Consider the following 17,130-nt stretch of genomic DNA (forward strand, 5'->3'; position numbering starts at 1 on the left):
TTGTATTGACACGCTAAATACTGGACATTTCATAACGCTTCAGGGAGGAGAACAAGATACTGCAGTAGATGCATAAAACAAACCACTGTGAATATTACCGAATTTTGGCAGCTAAAGGAGTTTAACTGAACATGTTGAGTTTATCTGTCACCCAGGTAGCGTCTACGGTGCTCTTTTGTAGAGATCAGAAATTCTGGGCAAATATTGAATTGATGTTTTCTTTCCTTGGCCCCCCCTAAAAGATAGGGATCCAGTCCTCGGAGCATTCGATATCACAGTTCCAGCGAGGCCGGTCGGAAGGCATGTAGTGAAGTTGCTTTTACTAGTGGTCAATGTAAGTCAGAAATTACAGATCAGCAATGTCCGAAAACTACACGGCAAATTGTTCAACGAAATCTTCAAACGCGCAACGGTTGAGACGTTGGATAATCGCGGGGTCTCACATACACATGCTATGGTGTTATTCTCACACAAGTGGATCTCGCACAGTCTCGCTCACAAGAGGGCGCATGAACGTAGGAGTACGTTCTGTACCTCTGCGGCCTAGGCTTCACTTTTTCAACTCTAAGTATTACGTATTGCTCAATAAGTTTCCTAAAACTTGTCGCATGAATCATTCCTGCGATTTTCAGCCGAAATAAACTATCACAGGAATCTCAGTACTCAGTCAACCTCACAGGCGCCCGTGGGTCGGGTAGTCTGCTAGCTCGATCGATTTCCTGCTCGATCTGTCCGCTATTGCATTTAGATTGAAGTGGTGGTTGCAGTGGTGGGCAGATCGAGCACGGGATCGATAGATCAAGTAGAAATCGATCGATTTAGCAGACTACCCAACACATGGGCGCCTGTGGCCAACCTCTTTTTTGCAGTGACGGTGTTGGCACGAACGTAGCCTGACCAAATTGCGAATTTCAACTATGTCTTTGTGCAATCATGCATTTAAAATTTTAAAAAAGTTAAAATTTCGAAGGATAGCAATAAATTTGCAGCCGATTTACATTATAATATCCATTTACGAAAATGGAATTACATAATGACATCGCATATTTTGAATGAAGCTGTAGAAAAATGTCATCATTTAGAGTAATAAAAGAGAAAACAAATAGAAAAATGTATGATGCTTTCTCAAAATTAAAACTTATAAGTAATGAGTCGATTTTATTGTTTAAAAAAAAATGAACCACTGTAAATTCAATTCTGCCACCGGCTCCCCCATCAAGTGACGTAATCTTATGACTCTTGGATCACCACCTTGCGGATGCAAATTAAATATATGAACACGCACTCATCAATTTAAATATATATACACGCACTCATCAATTCAAGAAGCACCTAAACTTAATGTACAACTTACATTTCCAAAATAGTTGGACCAAATTTAGTGAAAACCTGAAATACGAGTGTAATTACTATTTCACGGATTGCGTAAAAGTGGACCAGTGAGTGTAATTTTCAAAGCTGCCTCAACAACTTTCACAGAATTCATTTCATACTGGTTGACGTTGTTTTGCTCAATTGCAACTTGAAGGGCTTTTCTTTTGAAGCCAATCAAATCAAAGTTCACGAGAGTAATTTCCATTTGTCCATAGTATAATCTAAACCCTGGCTCGCAGCAACGTTTCAGTTGAGAAGAGGCTCAAAGCTCTGATTCAGAGTGATCATTTCGATCGCTCACAAAGCAAACGGCCTTTTTCGAGGCCACGAAATATTACAAAAAATATCTGCCTGCCATTAAAAGACGATACATGGATGCGACCTGACGTCACGTTGAACGACTTTTTCGTTTGATGACCTGCTACAAAATAGTATCCTTAATACGCTGCCTGCTTCCTGACAAATGTTCACTGCTGGACACGACGCCTTTTCTCCCGACTTTCATAATCTGACATTTTTCACCGGCGTTTAGCCCCCGGCATTTACCCTATAGTGACTTACACCGAAATGGCCGCCTGTTGATAGAGCGCCCTCTAAAGGCAATGTTGAAATTTCTTTCATAATGCATTTTTGTAAAGAAAACCATTGATTTAATCACTCATACATAGTATAAAATGCTGTTTCATAAATATTTTAAGTTTAAGAGAGCATGAAAGTCTCTAATATTTCATCTTAAATGATATAAATGATTAACCTTTATTTGAATTGTTACCCGATCTTTTCCAGTTACACACACATGCATGCATTTATACATACACAACACACATACAAGTATGAATGCATGCGTACATACATACATACATACATACATACATACATACATACATACATACATACATACATACATACATACATACATATCATGATTGGGAAACAATGCCATTCATTATCAGGCTGTAGGATAGGGCTGTGGCAAGGAATGTCATCTTATGATTTCACGGATTTGCAAAATTAAATTCCCTTTATTAGAACTGCTTAAATATTTCTGTTTTCTTCTCAACTTCATCACCTGTTTCTTATATAGTTTCCATTTCAGAATGTTGTTTTTTTAATTACAGGTGTTGCAATCCATATGCACTACTGCAAATAAATATGTAAACCTATTGCACACACTCTTTAACAGGTCATAATAAAGACATTTTCATGAATGAAGTCTTTAACTTGTATTTGTAAACATTAATTAGAACAATTATTACACAGATTTATGTAAGGGCCTGCATATTCATACAAATCTAACTCCTTATTACACAAAAATGACAAATTTCACTGTCTGAGGGCCCAAACCTCAATGAGTCCTACGTTTACTTTCTACGGTATGCAGGTGCAGCCCCCGGTTGTAGCCAACGGAGCTATTCATTGAAAAAGCTATTCCGGAATCAATTTTTGAGGGTAGGGGAAATTTTAATTTTGCTAGGGCAGGGGACATAATTTTAGGTGGCAGGGGAGCAAATTTTAGTTTTTTTGGGCAGATATTGGTTGATTGTCTTGGGGACAGGGCTTGGCGAAAAACGAGGAGAGGGGAAGCTACTTTTAAAACGGGGTCACGGGAATTTCAGCCATGGTGTTTCCGGGAATGGGGACACAGTGCAAGTACTTATACCTTTTAAAGAAAACTTAGCCTATCGATTGACCCCACATCTGTAACCTCCACAAATGTAATAATCTCCACAAATGTAATATCAACCACAATTGTAATAAAATCAACCACAAATGTGATAAAATAGTCAGCCATTAATGTAACAACCAACAACCACAAATGTAATAAACAAATTAACCATAAATGTAATAAAACTTCAACCATAAATGTAATAAACTTGAACTTGCATATGTGATCATTTGTTTATCAATGCCCTGAGTAAATTATAACTTTAATAAGACTAGTGTAATGTTATTGCATACTTTCCTGAAACTAGGTTTCCTTTCCGAAACACAGAATAGAATACTTTGAGAACGCTATCAGAAAACGGCGAGGTACTGATCAAACCGTTAGATAATGGAAGTGGAACAGCCGTTCTAGACACTGATTATTACATAATAAGGAAGCGTCAAAATAAGTAGTCAACCAGTGATACCACACAAAGTTTATGACAGATGACTCAGAACAAATAACAGAGAAATATAAAACCTTATAACAGAAACTTGCGACTCAAACATGTTGACGAGAACATATATTTCAATCTAGTAAAAAACAATACGAACACTACCTTGAACACAGTAGAACAAAATTAGACATCCTGGCATCCCTAGTGAAGGAACAAACTTCAAGTGGGACAACATAGGAATACAGACAATCTATCGATTATTCCACACAATTTATCCACTGAAGACGAATTTGAGGCGATAGATTAAGAAAGTACGGCAAGTTTCGAAAAAACGGCGTTAAAGGATCGTAGTGTTATACAGTCTTCCCCACTCTGGAGTAGAGACTGCACTGACGTTCAGATTACAGCTGTGTCTAGCCGTGGCCAATCAGTTCTGTACACAAAACAGGGAAACGTAAAATACACTTTCAAATATGCAAAACACACTTAACGCAAACCATTAAGAAATGAATATTGTGGGGAGTTGCTTTCCTTATTACATAGATCAATATTTAAGGGCTAATTCCTCTATTGCAACGACAAAATAGATTTATTACATTTATGGTTGATAAGTATTACATTTATGGGCTTTTTTATATTACATTTATGGTTACCATTTATTACATTTATGATGGTGTTTTTATTACATTTATGGTTGATTTTTGTTACATTTATGGGCGATATTACATTTATGGGTGCATTTTATTACAATTGTGGTCGATATTACATTTCTGGAAATTATTACAATTGTGGAGGTTACACACATCTCACTCTATGTACTGAAAGATGGAAACCAAATACAAGGCCACTGCAGTATGTGTGTGCATGGGAATGTTAATTTTCAGGGGAATTTCGTTCTCAGGTCAGGGGAAAATCGACATTTTTTTTTCATCACAGGGTAGGGTAGCTTCATGTCTGCAGGGAATGGAATGACAAAATTTTGAGGGGATTTTTTTCAACAGCAGGGGGAAATCGGCAAGTTTTTTTCGCCATGGGGCAGGGGAGCTTCAAACATTCACAGTGGGGAGGGGAAATAGGCAAAAATATGTGGGGAGCGGGTAAAAATGAAGTTTGAGTGCGGCAGGGTAAGTCGAAAAATTTTCAGTGGGAGGGCAAATTATGAACAGCTAATTAATTACCCTCATGACTTAAAATTAGTCAGTTCACATTACTTGTCATGTACAATATATCTTATCATAGTAAGGACCCCTTTAAAAGTGCATTCTTCGTCGGCTGCACCTGATATCTAACTAGAATTGAATGTACAGCGCTTTCATCCGCAAGATAACAACCCCAGTAATGACTCCTACGATTATCAGTGCAGAAATAGTATAGAGGGGAGACAGGACACGACCTTGCGGAGAACAAGTTGATGTCAGTAACATGTTCGATATAAAATTAACAAACACTCTTTGTGATCGTTTTATAAGAAAATGTTGAAATGAAATCTTCTGAAAGGGGATAGGTAATCAGAAATTAGCAGGAATAAACAGATGTTTTTGGCTCTTGTCGTTTTGTATGGTATGTGGCCAATAGCGATATCGTATAGATAAATCTAAATCAAGTTTTGCACTGCGAAAAATTTAAAGCAGTCGTTAGCGATAAGGTACTACAACCTAGCTATAAAGTTGCCTATAAACTGCGACAAAGTTTAACTTAATCCAATGTTGCTACATAGCCAAGTCTGGTATACTATAAGCATGTACACTAAGGCAGGTCAGTATTGTTTATTTATAGTAATATTTATTTTCTGTTTAATTCACTCAGCAACTATTCAAAAATTAACAAGTGTGTGGGCACCGCTATCCACTTTGGTGTTATTCGCCTCTGAATAGAGACGGCTTCAATCACATTTGACCTTACTGGAGAAACTCGTATTCAGATCTGCTTTTTATATAGTTGAAACTTCATCACGATTTCTGTGAGAATTTAGATGTGCAAAGGAATCGCATTCAAAAATCGGTCAGAATATGCAACTTTTGCGAGATTTTTTTATTTCGTCCTAATATGACTGCGAGCCAAATATAATCACAATATATTCCCGACAGACGTTCTTACAACAGACACAAAAATAATCTTTTTTATGATTGCATGTTTGTATTGTTCTTGAGTTATTTAGTCTGCTGGAGTTTTGTATACTGTTCTGTTTATGTGTGTATAATGTTACTAGCATACTATGGGCACAGTAATAAATCAAAACCTGAACCTTCACGTTTTTTGCTGTGGCAGACTAATTGTAGTGTCTAAAATGTCACAAAGTGTTTGACAGATAAAGACGTGGAATCTGTCACAGATAAAGACGCTGGAATCCTGTCATTGGAAACAAAAGCAATACTTTGAATATAATCCATTTATAAACTAGCTTAAAGGACCTCTATCAAAAATTGTCCAAAGTGATATATTTGATATTGTTCGTTCCTTTTGTTTACCAATACAATCAAGGGCTGAATGGCTGCATCCACATGCTACATTGAAACGTAATGCAGAGCCTGATTGCGTGGGATTCATACGTCTTGCCATGCTTTAATAAATTACAGTGTATGTGTGATGACTACCAGCACTGTGTGGACACGTGAAGTCAGCTTAAACCTCATTTATTCCTGACTTACATTAGCGCATTAAATTTATTGTTTTCAATGTTTTTCCTTTCTGTGAAACATGCCTTGCATCTACTTTACTACACGATGACTTTTTTCGCCAATATGAGTATTTTCGCAGTGGCATATGAAAGCAAACTGTGTTCAAGAGAGTAAAGTCTAACACCCTTCAACAGGAGAGTAAATTCTAGCAGGTTTTCAAGTTGGGTGGCGGTACATCCAGCTGTAAACGCAAATCAGAAATAATGACCTCGTCCTTTAGTAATTTCTGAATACATAACCAAGTTTGAGGCAAATTCAATTTCACCGGCAAATGGAGTTGAAATGATGGAAATCCTCATCAAATCCCATATTTTTTTAATTATGCAGCATGATGTACATGAGATCAATAATCTACCACGACAACAATAGGATTTTGTTTGCGCTTAAATAAAATTTAAAGCTAATTTATGATAAGATTTTAGCATTTCAGTTGATAAAACTCTCTTTCTGGCAAGTTTCTCTTTCAACGTATCCTGTGTTTCTATAATATAGTTGACCATGATTTTGATAGATAGGAATATGTCATTAGGACTGCCCTGACCTCGTTTTTGATGAAGTGTCAACTGCAAATATACCTACTATCTTATCACTTGTGGTGCACAAAAGACGGTTCGCTAGAGTCTCGGTCATTTCTTATGTAAACTGATCTTCGTAAAGAACATACCTTGTTCATATTTACTACGCTACCTTTCGTCTAAGTAAAGGCCCAAATGAAGGTCTTGTAAGTAAAATTGGCAAAATGATTGACTCAAACAGTTTCACATACTCACCATTAGGGATAGCACAATGCAATTTTTGGCAATACGGAAAATACACTCAACCATTTTTCATAGCTTTTTTGTTGCATACGTAACAGCGAAAATATATATCAGCAGCAACTAACTGACAGTGTTATATTCCTTCAAGAAATCAACAACGTTTTATTTCACATACAATTACCTCTGAATTCTTTAAAGTGACAGACTCTCACAGACAAATCTGGGACAGAAAGTCCCGGAATTTACTAACATCTCTGAATAATCTTTATTGCCTGATAGGCCTTATGCTAAATATAACGAACCCTGTGTGTAAAATTGTAAAAACAATCATAAAACCCTTGAGTCATTTGCGTCTTTGTGCACTGCCTTTTACCCGAGTTTTGACCAGAAGTGGGGATACTTGTACATCCCCTGTTCACAGCGTCAACTGCATAACGAGGGCATTGTAGATCATTAGTCATATGCACAGATTCAATTGAGTTCAAACACTTTTCACGACAATAAATTTACCGCCTTTATTTACTGCTATCACACAAGTCAATGTTTGTTACAGTATTGTTTGTACCTGAAACCTGTTACAATCTTCATTTTTTTGCGACCACTTCTTTTGATTTCAAACAACAGGTGGCGCACATATTTATCAAACATAAGGCGCACTTCAGTTATTATCCATCCAGATCGAAAGGCATTTAACTAGCTTCAACAATCTAACTTCGCACACTCTCGAATTTTTAAACTTACTTCTCACACTTTCGAATTTTTAACTCGCAACATTCTTTTACATTTATTTAACAAGTATACCTTTACGCACAACTATGTACCAGTCTACAAGTGTCAATATATTAAAAAACTAGCCGTATATTAAACCGATTCTAAAGCAGTGTGGGACGCCCCATGGCACTTCTTAACTCGAAATTGCGAAATGTATTCCACTCATTTGTTACAGGAAACTCTTGGTGAATATATACCGGAAAAGGAAAGTAATTGTCATCACTCACCAATTCTTAAAACAAGATAATGACGTTCTTTTGCATCGTTTTTAGCTCACGTGTGTAAACACGTGGGCTATTGTCATAGCGATGTCTGTCAGTCTGTCCGTGTGTGTGTGTTAGTGTGTGTATGTGTGTCTGTCTGTCTGTCTGTCTGTTTACACGATAACTCAAAAACGCCTGAACGGAATCAAGTCAGATTTGGTACACAGGTACCATATGCTACTTGCAAGAACTGATTAGATTTTGGTTAGTGTGGTTTGCATATTAATGAAGTTATGAAATATCGTTTTTTTTCCGTACAATGGTTTCCCTATGGAGACGGTAATAACAGTGTAGACATATATCAAGAAATACTGCACAAAATTTCATGAAACTTTTCACAGATGACAATCTAAGAACATTGTGATGATACTGTGAGTGTCATGTCAATTATCTTCTCATTTGCATATTTAATGAACTTTTGTTATTAGTGTCATAACTGTGAAATTCCTGCACCAAACTTGATGATACTTGCAACAAATATTGATTTGATATATATCTAATTATACTTAGAAGCATTAGGCAGTGGCAAGTTAATAAATAGCTCATTTGCATATTTTATGAAGGTTTGTAATTAGTCATATAACTCCGATATAACTTCACCAAATGTGATGAAATCTGCTGAAGATACTGATCCGACTGAGATCTAACTGTAGTGCAAAATATTTAGTTGTGTGAAGTTAATTAAGGGTTCATTTGCATATTTAATGAACTTTGTAATTAGTGATATTACTCCAAAATTACAGCGTTAAATTTGATGAAACTTGCTACAGATGTTGATCTGATAAATATTTAATTGTACTGAGAAGCACTGAGCAGTGTCAAGTTAATAATTAGCTCATTTGCATATTTCATGAAGTCTTATAATTAGTCATATAACTCCAAAATAACTGCATCAAATGTGATGAAAACTGCTGCACATACTGATACGACAGATATGTAATTGTGTTGTAAAGCATTTAGTAGTGTAAAGTTAATTAAGGGTTCATTTACATATTTAATAAACTTTGTTATTAGGTATATAACTCTGAAATTTCGGCACATAAATTTTGTGAAACGTGCTACAGATATTGATTTGATAAATATTTAATTGTGCTATGTAGTCCAGTCAAAATATGAAATGACCCACCACAAATTGCAACAGAATTTATTTTTTCACTAGTCACCTCAGAAAAACCCATAGAAAAACATATCAAAAGTCTTCCAAAATCCAAGGAGTGGAAAAGTGCCTAATTTGCATAAATCCAAAATGGCCGCGCCGGTATTAAAGGTTCAATGCTTTTGGCCACTTACTGCCCAATATTGGTCCGATTTTGGTAATTTTTTTTATTTCCATGTACCTTGTACATTTTCATCATATTTTAGACATGTTTACAAAAATTCCATTGTTTTTATTTACAAAACAGGAACATAATTGTAAAACAATGGTATTCTCACACACTATGTCTTCTAATCAATACTTGTTTCATGATTTTATAAGGTGCCAATGTCTGTAATGTTAAATAAATAAATAAATAAATAACTAAATAAGTAAATAGATAAATACACAAGGAGTGGAACAATGCCTAATTTGCATAAATCCAAAATGGCCGCCCCCGGTATTATGGAATCCACACTTATGACCACATATTACGCGATATCAGTCCGATTTGGACAATATTTTTTTATTTTCTTATAAATTATACATTCTCTTCTAATTTCCAACATTTTTAGGGCATTTCCAATTGTAGTTATTAATAAAATAGGCACACAAGTCTGAATATCAGGGTAAAACAATGGCACACAAACACACTTCACCTTCCAATCAATACTGGTCTAATTTTGCAAGATGCTAACATATATGGTGTGAAATATATTGAAAGCAATCTCAGTATAACTAATACAGAATATGTATCCATTTTGTTTTTGGCTGTTAATTTGCCAATAACCTATTCCCTATTTCACATTAAAAGCCACCGGCTGAACTTACGCATTTTTTAGAACATTCGTCCCATAAAAAGTTGGCGGTTTATTCATATCAAACACAGTCAACCTGGTTTGAAGTCTAGTTATATCTTGTGTGTTGATATTGTGTTACCAGGGTACACTGGTTGTCACCATAGTTGTGAAACTCAACATGAGGTTCAATACTAGCTGGTAATTGTAAAATTACCAGTTTCCCAAATGCTGTTTATTTTACCCAAATTGTAGATAAACAGCCGTGCCTGAATTGACAAAGTGTGCCAGCGCGGGAGAGCCGAGCAAAGGGAGAGGGGCTTTAAAGTCTCCTGGAAGGTGTACAGACCACATGGGAATTAAATAGTATTGGTAGTAAAGGGAAAGCAACTCCACATATCGTTCATATTTGGGTTGTTTGCGTTTTGTGAATGATATTGTGTATAATATAAGTGTATATCATGTTTGGCTGTTTTATGTAAAATGTTGCTCAGCCATGGCGAGACGTACCCATAATCTACGTGTCTTGTGTTAATCCGCACTGGCGCAGAGAGATTGCTGTGACACTACGATCCTTTGGCGCTACGTTTCGAAAACAGAGTTTTCTTCATCAGCCACTTAAAATTCATTTTTGATTGGTGAGCACAATTGATTGATTGTTAGATTTTTTAATTTGCTAATATGTTGTTCCACTTACGTTTGTTGTTGGGAAGCTAGAATGTCTACAGTTTGATCTCGTTGTGTTTGTGTAGGTTCGTGTGACCCTGAGTTTGAGCTATTGTAGTTTTTGTGAAGTCTGGCGCTTATAAGTGTGTCACCTATATTTCTGTTCCTTCTAATAAACATATGCGATTATAGGTTTGTTTTGTAACAGTTATTTTAGTGTTTCGTCTTTTTCAAGTTCACTCCAGTTTTCTGTCAGGGCTTGCTTGATTTTTGTCGTTTCTATGAACAGGCTATATGTTGGTGTTGTTGGTGGCGTTATTTCTTTCTTTTTGTTGTTCAAGCAGTCTTTTTCTGCTTTTATGATCTGTCTCTCTGATAATGCTTTCTATTTCATTTATTTGTATTGTCGGTCTTGTAATTTTTCACTAAATTGTGTGACTTTTTGTGTAAAATCGATTTCGTTCTTACATGTTCTGATGTATCGTAATGATTCACCTTTGATCAGACCTTTGAATGTTGCTGCCGGATGGCATAAGTTTCTTTGTAAGAATTGAAATGTATCTGTTGGCTTTGTGTGTGTGTTGATGTCGAGAATATTCTCTTTGTTGTATCGACGACCTTTGTAGATAGGTCTAAATATGTGATTTCTTGAGAGGAGCTTTCAAACGAAAAATTGAAAGTAGGATGCATTTTGTTGATGTTTGATATGAATTCATTGAGTTCGTGTTGTGTTCCGATGAAAATCAGAAAAACATCGTCCATGAACCTCAGCCAGGTCGATATTTGTTGTTTGTGTTTCTGTATTATTCTCGTTTCTGTCTCATGAAATGTAATATCTGCTATTTCTGGAGAAGACGGGGACCCCATCGAGCATCCCCATATTTTCCAGTAGAATTCATCGTTGAATTCGAATGTGTTGGTTTTTTTTAAGATTACTTCTAGCAGAGCTATCATGTGTTTCGTTGGTGGTTGCTTGATTATGTAACTGTTTGATGATCTTGTCTGATTTAATGCTCTGCCGATTGATTTAATTACCTCATCATGTGGTGTATTCGTGTACATGGAAATTACATCCAGTGTTACTTGAGTTGCTTTGGCCAGAACTTTGATTGTCTCAATTTTCCGTATAAAGTATGTTGTCTTTGCTGTATGTTGGTTCTTTCTTGACGATTTGTTTGAGAAAATGGTCTATGAATTCTGATATGTGAAATGTTGGACTGGAGCATCCACTTATGATTGGCCGTACTACGAACATAGCTCCTGGTGGCGGCACTTTGTGTATTTTCGGTAGAAGGTACCAAAGTGGCGTTCTTATTTTTCTATCGACTGGATTCAATTATTCATATGTGTGATGGTCAATGTTTTTTTCATTGTACATTTCTGTTATGAGATTGTGTACCGGTATGTCTTCTATTGTATTTTTTGTGTCATCTGTTGCCAATTTTATGTAGTATTGTTGATCGTTACGTTGACATTCCCTTATGCAATCATCAGTGTTTAAAATTGCTGTCCCCCGTCCTTTATCAAACGGTATGATGGTTATCTTCTTGTTTTTTGATAGCGTTTTGAACACTATTTGTTCTGCATGTGTCATGTTGTTTTTAGCTCACGTGTGTAAACACGTGGGCTAATGTCATAGCGATGTCTGTCTGTCTGTCCGTGTGTGTGTGTGTGTGTGTGTTAGTGTGTGTGTGTGTGTGTGTGTGTGTGTGTGTGTGTCTGTCTGTCTGTTTACACGATAACTCAAAAACGCCTTAACGGATTCAAGTCAGATTTGGTACACAGGTACCATATGCTACTTGCAAGAACTGATTAGATTTTGTTTAGTGTGGCTTGCATATTAATGAAGTTATGCAAGGTCTTTTTTCTGTACAATGGGTTCCCTATGGAGACGGTAATGACAGTGTCGGCATATATCAAGAAATACTGCACAAAATTTCATGAATCTTTTCACAGATGACAATCTAAGAACATTATGATGATACTGTGAGTTTCATGTCAATTATCTTCTCATTTGCATATTTAATGAACTTTTGTTATTAGTGAGATAACTCTGAAATTCCTACACCAAACTTGATGATACTTGCAACAAATATTTATCTGATATATATCTAATTATAGTTAGAAGCATTGGGCAGTGTCAAGTTAATAAATAGCTCATTTGCATATTTTATGAAGGTTTGTAATTAGTCATATAACTCCGATATAACTTCACCAAATGTGATGAAATCTGCTGCAGATACTGATCCGACTGATATCTAACTGTAGTGTAAAGCATTTAGTAGTGTGAAATTAATTAAGGGTTCATTTGCATATTTAATGAACTTTGTTATTAGGTATATAACTCTGAAATTACGGCACCAAAGTCAGTGAAATTGGGTACAGATATTGTTTTGATACATATCTAATTGTACTGAGAAGCATTTGGCAGTGTCAAGTTAACAAATAGGTCATTTGCATATTTTATGAAGTTTTGTAATTAGTGATATAACACCAAAATAACTGCACCAAATGTGATGAAATCTGCTGCAGATACTGATCCGACAGATATCTGATTGTGGTGTACAGCATTTAGTTGTGTGAAGTTAATTAAGGGTTCATTTGCATATTTAATGAACTTTGTAATTAGTGATATTACTCCAAAATTACAGCGGTAAATTTGATGAAACTTGCTACAGATGTTGATCTGATGAATATCCAATTGTACTGAGAAGCATTGAGCAGTGTCAAGTTAATAATTAGCTCATTTGCATATTTCACAAAGTCTTATAATTAGTCATATTACTCCGAAATAACTGCATCAAATGTGATGAAAACTGCTGCACATACTGATACGACAGATACCTAACTGTATTGTAAAGCATTTAGTAGTGTAAAGTTAATTAAGGGTTCATTAGCATATTTAATAATTTTTGTAATTAGGTATATAACTCTGAAATTTCGGCACGAAAATTTGTGAAACGTGCTACAGATATTGATTGGATAAATATTGAATTGTGCTATGAATCATTGAACAGTGTCGAGTTAATTTAGGGTTTATTTGCATATAATGAACTTTGTAATTAGTGACATTACTCTAAAATTACAGCATTAAATAAAATAAAAAGTATTACGAATGTTGATCTGATGGATATCTAATTGTCCCATAAAGCATTGAGCAGTGTCAAGTTAATGAACACCTCATTATCATATTAAATAAAGTTTGGTAATTAGTGTTTAAACTCTGAGAGTACTGTGTGAAGTTGAAAAAAAAACCTGCTTCGTACAGTGATAACATATATCTCATTGTTCTGTGAAGCGCACTACTATTAATGAACCTGTTGTAAAACACGTGAGCATATTCAGTTCATATCTGGTTTTGTGTTTCGAATAGGTGTGTTAACAATAGCCAATTTTGTTGCTTCCAAATAATTTTCTAGTTTTGTGTTCTCGGTTGTATGTGGGATCCATTTCGAGTTCATTTTGACTGGGTGTTGTACGGTCTGTGTCTCATGATATATCGGAGTCTCATTTTCGGAATGTATATTTTATGTCCCCTAACAGGTGGATTCTGTTAGGACGATTTGTTGTGGGAATGAATTTTAAGCCTTGCTAAGTACGTTGATTTCAATGTTGGTGAGTTTGTGTGTTGATAGGTTCTTAATGAATCTGAGTTGTTTGATGCAGTGCTCAATTTTGTTCAATTGTGACTTTTCGTTATTTTTGTCATTCTATGATTCTTGTTTATGTGTTTCCTTTTTTATCTTTGAACTTGGTCATACTAAGACACAATACAAAGCTCTCTCCGGCCATTCTGTCTCTCTCTAACCCGAACCTATCTCCAAGTGTGTACCCAAGAAAACTCTGTTTTCGAAACGTAGCGCCAAAGTATCGTAGTGTCACGGCAATCTCTCCGCTCCAGTGCGGATAAACACAAGACACGTAGATTACGGGTACGTCTCGCCATGGCTGAGCAACATTTTACACAACACAGCCAAACATGATATACACTCATATTATACACAATATCACAAACAAAACGCAAACAACCCAAATATGAAGTGGAGTTGTTTTCCCTTTACTAGCAAAGACGAACAACAACTGATGAATAATTTTGTCTTTCTTTTCTTTCTTTCTTTCTTATTTATTTATTTATTTATTTATTTATTTATTTATTTATTTATCTATGTATCTATCTATTTATCTCTCTATTTATCTATTTATTTATTTCACATTAGAGACATTTGTATCGTATAAAATAAAACAAGTATTGATTACAAGACATAGTGTGTGAGAATACTATTGTTTTACAGTAAAATTCGGACTCATGTCCCTATTTTGTCAATAATAACGATGGAATTATTATAAAAATGTCTAAAATATGAAGGGAATGTACAAGGTATATGGAAATAAAAAAAATTATTAAAATCGGACCAATATTGGGCAGTAAGTGGCCAAAAGCATTGAAACTATAATACCGGGGCGGCCATTTTGGATTTATGCAAATTAGGCGGTTTTCCACTCCTCGGATTTTGGAAGACTTTTGATATGTTTTTCTATGGGTTTTTCTGAGATGAATGGTGAAAAAATAAATTCTGTTGCAATTTGTGGTGGTTTACCCCCTTTTTTGTCCTAAAATGACTGGACTAATGAATCATTGAACAGTGTCAAGTTAATTTAGGGTTTATTTGCATATTCAATGAACTTCGTAATTAGTGACATTACTCTTAAATTACAGCATTAAATTAAATAAAACGTGCTACAAATGTTGATCTGATGGATATCTAATTGTCCCATAAAGCATTTAGCAGTGTCAAGTTAATTAACAGCTCATTTGCATATTAAATAAAGTTTTATAATTAGTGATTAAACTCTGAGAGTACTGTGCGAAGTTTAAAAAAACCTGCTACATATAGTGATAACATATATCTCATTGTTCTGTGAAGCGCACTACTATTAATGAACCTGGTGTAAAACACGTGAGCATATTCAGTTCATATCTGGTTTAAGATGTAAATCATTCTGTAGAAAATAGCGACAACATTTTGCCAGTTTGTAGTATGTAAAATACAATACCTTAAATGGGAAGCCGAAATCTTTGAAAAAGCGCAACAAAATCTGCCCAGGATGAATGAAAGTTTTCTGAATCACAATACGTGAAACAAAAAAATAATTGTCTGTCGTATTGCTGCTTTTCCATGATTTCGATCCCTGATGTATTGTTTTACCAGTGACGAATCTATGTATTCAAGATAATTGTAGATAACATTTTATGAAGATTAATATCCCTAAAGTTATTTGAGTCTTTGGAATTGTGGCTTCACTGTAGAGGATGGACAATCCATATTTGGAACTTGCAGCATATATTTTTGAGATTTTCAAGCTTGCACAAAAAGGCTGTCTAAGATCTTATAAAGACAGATGTAATTCGTAATTGCAGTACCAGAGGGTATAAAAGGACAATCTAAATTTTATGCAGAATGCCGGTTTCATGAGCAAACGGGTATATCATAGGAAATGAAGCTCTCATCGCACATTTAAATAACTCATGAGCTCATTACCTTTACATAATTTACCAATTGATCATCTTAGGGACAAATCTAAATTTGACAGAGTCATCATATACATTACACAATGTATTGGCATGCTGCAAAGAGATCTTTTAAAGGAGAGTCCCTATACGGCTTGGATAAAGACTATAATCTTTATAAAACTAGCCATCCCTAAACCGAATACACTTATGACAGCGATTTGTATAAGAAGCAAAACAGTTCTGGCGGGGATTCTTTTGATTTGATAACTTTTTTGCCTCGTGTACAGCAGAGTTTGTATTTGTGCTCGTCGGCCTCACATAATTAACCCTCTGTCGAGATGAAATGTGGCTCCAAGTTCGATTCTTGGTTTACTATATAACAATACTATGCGACACATCGTCTTTGACGTCTTAATGCGCTTGTCCACACCAAAATGAAAATAGAAAATAGAGTGAATTTTCTTTTCACAATTGACATCAGGCTGATAAATAAATTGGACTGTGTTTGGCTGCTACCTGCTTTCCATGAAGTACTGTTATCTTTTTCGAAACCATACATTGAAAGTAAATACATGCCATAGAATATTTAATTCTAGCAAAATCAACAGAAAACCTATTTCTGAATGAATTTGTTTATTGAAATCTCATCGGGTTAATAGCTTGTCTGTGGTTTGTCAGGATTACAAAGGTGCAAGTTTGTGACTGAGGCACTTTTACACTCATTGACACATTCAGTCTGGTATTCTACGAACACTCAAAACTAGTAAAACACAACTCATGTGTTTTACAGGCTGTACAACTGAGAAATCAATTAGCGGAAATTAGATGTAAAACATAAACATTACTATTATTGCTTGAAAGACAATGTACGTAGTTTCCTTAAATTTTGAGTCGGATACCTTATCATCTTTTCTTGTCTTTCATTTTATGGTAGCAGTCGGAAAACGATACTAGGCGTGCTCTCTCAATTTTGTACACGTTTCAACGCGATCGATTTTAGTCATCTTCAGCACGCCCTCTTGAGCTCAAGCATAACATTTTGCTTATATTTTTAGGGTTAACGTTTTCGTTGTT

Source organism: Ptychodera flava, chromosome 8 (assembly GCF_041260155.1).
Source record: "Ptychodera flava strain L36383 chromosome 8, AS_Pfla_20210202, whole genome shotgun sequence".
In the NCBI taxonomy this organism is placed as follows: Eukaryota; Metazoa; Hemichordata; class Enteropneusta; family Ptychoderidae; genus Ptychodera; species Ptychodera flava.